Below are 6,083 nucleotides of genomic sequence, written 5' to 3' on the forward strand. Positions count from 1 at the left end.
ATAGGGAGTTGGTGTATATACTCCAAAACAGAGTAGAATAAGGTGTTGTATGTTTTTTCTAACAGACTATATTCAGAGCCATTTTCTTTAAACTTTGGGCACCTAGATATTATTTAGATTTTTTTCGATTCGCGCCAAATTAGAATTTCGGAATTTTACGTGAGAGAGCATATTGAGTTGGTGTATATACTACAAAACAGAGTAGAAAAGGGCACTGTATATTTTTTCTGACAGATTATATTCAGAGCAATTTTGCTTTTAACATTCGGGTGCCTAGATAATATTTAAATTTTTTTTCCATTCACGTAAAATTAGAATTTCGGTATTTTACATGAGAGAGCACAATGAGTTGGTGTATATACTCCAAAACAGAGTAGAATAAGGCATTGTATATTTTTTATGACAGATTATATTGAGAGCAATTTTGCTTTTAACATTGGGGTGCCTAGATTATATTTAGATTTTTGTCGATTCGCTTAAATATAGAATTTCTGTATTTTACATGAGAGAGCATATGGAGTTGGTGTATATACTCCAAAACAGAGTAGAATAGGGCACTGCATATTTTTTCTGACAGATTATATTCAGAGCAATTTTGTTTTTAACATTGGGGTGCCTAGAGTATATTTAGATTTTTTCGATTTGGGTAGCATTAGAATCTGTATTTTACATGAGAGAGCATACTGAGTTGGTGTATATACTCCAAAACAGAATAGAATAAGGCATTGTATATTTTTTCTAACAAACTATATTCAGAGCCATTTTCTTTTCACTTTGGGGCGCCTAGATACTATTTAGATTTTTTTCGATTCACGTAAATTTCGAATTTCAGTATTTTACATCAGAGAGCATACTGAGTTGGTATATATACTCCAAAACAGAGTAGAATAAGGCATTGTATATTTTTTCTGACAGCGTATATTCAGAGCAATTTTGCTTTTAACATTAAGGTGCCTAGATAATATTTAGTTTTTTTCAATTCGCTTAAATATAGAATTACTGTATTTTACATGAGAGAGCATATGGAGGTGGTGTATATACTCCAACACAGAGTAGAATAAGTCATTGTATATTTTTTCTGACAGATTTTGTTCAGAGCAATTTTGTTTTTAATATTCAGGTGCCTAGATCATATTTAGATTTTTTCGATTCGGGTAAAATTAGGATTTCTGTATTTTACATGAGAGAGCATACGGAGTTGCTTTATATACTCCAGAACAGAGTAGAATAAGGTATTGTATATTTTACCTAACAGACTATATTCTGAGCCATTTTCTTTTAGCTGTGGGAGGCCTAGATATTATTTAGATTTTTTTCGATTCGCGTAAAATTAGAATTTCTGTATTTTACATGAGAGGGCATATTTAGTTGGTGTATATACTGCAAAACAGAGTAGAAAGGGGCAATTTATATTTTTTATGACAGATTATATTCAGAGCAATTTTCCTTTTAACATTGGGGTGCCTAGATAATATTTAGATTTTTTTCGATTCACGTAAAATTAGAATTTTGGTAGTTTACATGCGACAGCATACTGAGTTGGGGTATATACTCCAAAAAAGAGTAGAAATAGGCATTGTATATTTTGTCTTAGAGACTATATTCAGAGACGGTTTCTTTTAATTTTGGGGCACCTAGATAACACTTAGATTTTTTCAATTCACGTAAAATTAGAATTTCCGTATTTTACATGAGAGAACATATTGAGTTGGTGTATATACTCCAAAACAGAGTAGAAAAGGACATTGTATATTTTTTATGACAGATTATATTCAGAGCAATTTTACTTTTATTATTCGGTTGCCTAGATAATATTTAGATTTTTTTCGATTCACGTAAAATTAGAATTTCGGTATTTTACATGAGAGAGCATATTGAGTTGGTGTATATACTCCAAAACAGAGTAGAGTAAGGCATTGTATATTTATTCTGACAGATTATATTCAGAGCAATTTTGCTATTAACATTAAGGTGCCTAGATAAAATGTAGATTTTTTTCGATTCGCTTAAATATAGAATTTCTGTATTTTACATGAGAGAGCATATGGAGGTGGTGTATATACTCCAACACAGAGTAGAATAGGGCATTGTATATTTTTTCTGACAGATTATATTCTGAGCAATTTTGTTTTTAATATTGGGTTGCCTAGATCGTATTTAGATTATTTCTATTCGGGTAAAATTAGAATTTCTGTATTTTACATGAGAGAGCATACGGAGTTGCTGTATATACTCCAAAACAGAGTAGAATAAGGTATTGTATATTTTAACTAACAGACTATATTCAGAGCCATTTTCTTTTAGCTGTGGGAGGCCTAGATATTATTTAGATTTTTTTCGATTCGCGTAAAATTAGAATTTCGGTATTTTACATGAGAGGGCATATTTAGTTGGTGTATATACTGCAAAACACAGTAGAAAAGGGCATTGTATATTTTTTTATGACAGATTATATTCAGAGCAATTTTCCTTTTAACATTGGGGTGCCTAGATAATATTTAGATTTTTTTGATTAGGGTAAAATTAGAATTTCGGTATTTTCCCTGAGCGAGCATACTGAGTTGGTGTATATAATCTAAAACTAAGTAGAATAAGGCATTGTATATTTTTTCTAGCAGTCTTTATTCAGTCCTGAATGTAATAAAATCTATTTTATTATTGAGCTATTCTACCAAAAGTATTAAAACATGTAGTTAAACTCCCAGTAAACACTATTTTTACCCAAATCACAAACTGCCAAACCCTTAAGTGTTGAGCTCCCAAGGGGAATTAGGAACCCTCCTGTGGCATTCCTCTTCTAAACGTCTGCTGAACAAAAGTTGATGTTGCATTTTCAAAGAGCCCAAATGGATTACTTTTATGAAGTTTGGGGCAAATGAATTACACATATATATAACCCTCCCTCAACACCCAGAAGGTATGCGGACATGCAGAATTCAAAAGTCTGAGGGTGACTGTGCTCAGGGGGTGAAGGGATGCTTAGAAACCACCTCTTTGAGGAGGAAGGCAGGACGTTCAATAAGAGCGGGTGGCTACCAAAGAACTAAATTTTAACGCAACAAAGGTGAGTCCATCTCCCCGCAACCACAGGCATCCAACCCAGGAACACCTGGCTCCGCCTGGATGGCTGAGGTGCAGCTGGAGGGGGACTGAAAGGGTCAGACCACGGGATTGTTTTCCACTTTGGGCTTTTACACAGCAGTTTTGAAGACAAAAGGGCTTTTCAGCTAGGTTTGGTTCACGGTTCCCCTCCTCCCAGGCCCAAGCTTGGTCCCCAATGTCCCCAGCAATGCTTTGGACGTCCCTCACTTTGCTGTTTTTTTGGGGGGCCACTGCCCACCCCTAGGTTGCGTGCTGTCCCTCCTAGAGAGAGGTGGATGGCCATGACATTCCAGGGAGGAAAAAGGGAGGGGCGAAGGGGCAACGACACCCTTCTAAAGTTTCACCCCTGAAAGGCATCCCACTCTGCCCAGGAGGCGCCCTCAGGCTACAACCTTCCCGTGAGCCTCCTCCCTTTGCCCCGCCCCTCAGCATGGGGGAGGGGCGCTGTGCAGCCGGCGCTCTCTGATTGCCTGCCGCGTCAGGGTTCCACGCCGGGATTGTGCTGTGGGCAGCTGTCGGAGCCTGCGTGCACAACGTGGAGAACCAGCGTTGGGAGTTGCTGGAAGTTGGAGGCGAGGGAGCGGTCACTCGCAATGAGCGCGGGCGGCACTGGGCGCAAGGTGGAGAGCAGTCCCTAGTCTAAGACTTTCCGTCGCCCTCCCGCACCGCCAGTACCACGGACTCCACCCTGCCGCAGCCCCTCGGCGATGCGGTGCAGCTGCCACTCGACCAAGTGGGTTCAGGTACCACGAGGCACCGAGGCGTCGGGCACGCACCCTCGCTGCCCTTTGTGGCCATGGTGCCAACAGACCGGGGGCCTGGGAGAGGGGTGGGGACTGGGGCCCGCCACTGCTGGAAGGGAGGGGAAGACAAGCCTGTCCCAGTGACCTCTAACTTCCGCTGGCCTCCTCTCTGCCTCCATGCCTCTGGGGCATGCGCCCCAGACCCCCATCCGTCGCCCAGGGCCGGGGTGATCCAGGGGTAGGTGCTGGCGACAGTCTCGGGGAGGGTCTTCATGTAGACTTGAGGGTGTGCGTGCTGGTCCCTGCCCTCTGCCGCAGTGGGGCTGGGACTCAGCTGTTGGGTCCCTTCGGGTGCACAGGCTGGGATGTAGACGGAGCAGAAGTCTGTGCTCCGGAGAGGCCGGCGTGGTAGTGCCTGCCTGGCAGGTGGCTCTGAACGACCCCCGGAAAGGCTGAGGCGTGGGTCTAGGCGTGAACGGTGCATTAGAGATGGTGTCCATGAGTGCGAGGGGCACAAAGAAAGCCCCATTTCCACAGTAGAGTTCTGACTCCACTTCTAAAATAGTTTTCTGCACGCCTCTGTACCTCATAAATCTATTTTATTATTTTTTGCAATGGAAAAAAAAGCTCTGTTTTTGTAAAAAAAAAAAAAAAAAATTTTCTATTAGGCCTAGAAAGAAACTTAAAAAGTGTTTCTTCTTTTATCTAATCGGAACTTGTCTATGTGCACACACCCGTGTGACAGAAAGAGCCAGGGAGAGAGGGAGGGAGAGGAGGTGAAGGCAAGAAGAGAGAGAGCGATTAAAAAGCAAGTGCACTGTGGCAAGCTCGTCTGGACTAAGTGAGAAGCAGGCGGTTGTGGTGATGAGATAGGAGCTCGGAATGCTTCCTGGTACCAAGACTGTCATAAGTGGAATTGGGGTCTGAAAAAGTGACAGCAAAATTCAGCGTTCCTTTGACAACCACTCAGAAAATAGAATGTGAGGAAGCAGGAGGAAGGGAAGGTGTGGGGCCAGCCATGAGAATGCACCCCGCTGCTCCACGGATGCCTAGAAATGCTGGTCACTTATAGGGCACAGGTGATGGGAAGTCTGGACTGGTGGCAGTAGTGCTGCCAAGCCATGTAGCCTGCTCTCTCAAGGGTGAATGTTCTTGCATAAGTAGTGGGGAAGATTATTCCCTAGTTTATATAGGCCCCATTTGTCCTAGACACAGATTTTAATGTTCTCAGGTGATCGCTTGCTTGATTGTCTGTGTAAAAGATCAGCAATCCTTTTTTTTTTCTGGAAAGGTCTAGGCAGTAAATATTTTAGGCTTGGAAGCCCATATGGTCTCTGTCACAGCTACTCATCTCTGAGGTTGTGGTGTGAAAGCAGCCATAGAAATGGGTAATAAAGGAGTGGGGCTGAGTTCCAAAGTACTTTTATGAGAACTGAAAATTGCATTTTATGTAATTGTTGACATGTCCCAAAATATTGTTACTTTTTTGAATTCTTTCACATTCGTGGCTCATGAGCTGTCTGACAAGAGACGACAGGCAGGAATTGGTGGATGGGCCATGGTTGCCCAAACCCTGTGTCCAAATCATGGCATTGTACAAGCAGGAGGGATCTCTGACCCTCTCTTTTTTTCCTCTTTCCTTCTTTTCAGTTTCTCATTGTGCTGATTTGGAAACCAGAAATCGAAAGCTCTGGGAAGTGAACTCTTTCTGACTTAACCTGTTAGTGGCAGTGTTAGGATAAAATTTCAGGTCTCAAGGAGCACTTCTTAGAGCCCAGATCAGACTGAATGCTGCTTTTGTGATTGCAGAAGGCATACCATCCTCTGGTACACTAGCTCCTTAGCGTCACCCTGAATCTGAAACTTAGTTCTTCATAAAGTCTTTTGTTCTATGATTCCTCAGTGCATCATTTGCTAATTTGCGCCAGTTATTCTGTTTAACACAACTGAGATATAGACATAAGCAAAGTTCCTACCCTTTAGGAACTCACTTCTTCAGGGCCTGGTTTTGATAATCCAGACAAAGCTACTTAAATGTAGTTTTATCCTTAAAAGCAAAATCGGCTGCACTTATGTAAGTTACAATAATAATTAGAATTTAGGAAAAATCCATTCTTAAAACAAGAAGGCAAAGAGAATAAAAAATAAACATCCAAGTCACCCTCTGACTGTGCGTTGGTTTTAAAACAACAAGACTATTATTTTAAGTGAACACAAGGAAAATTTTGCTACCAAGCG

Source organism: Callithrix jacchus, chromosome 11 (assembly GCF_049354715.1).
Source record: "Callithrix jacchus isolate 240 chromosome 11, calJac240_pri, whole genome shotgun sequence".
In the NCBI taxonomy this organism is placed as follows: Eukaryota; Metazoa; Chordata; class Mammalia; order Primates; family Cebidae; genus Callithrix; species Callithrix jacchus.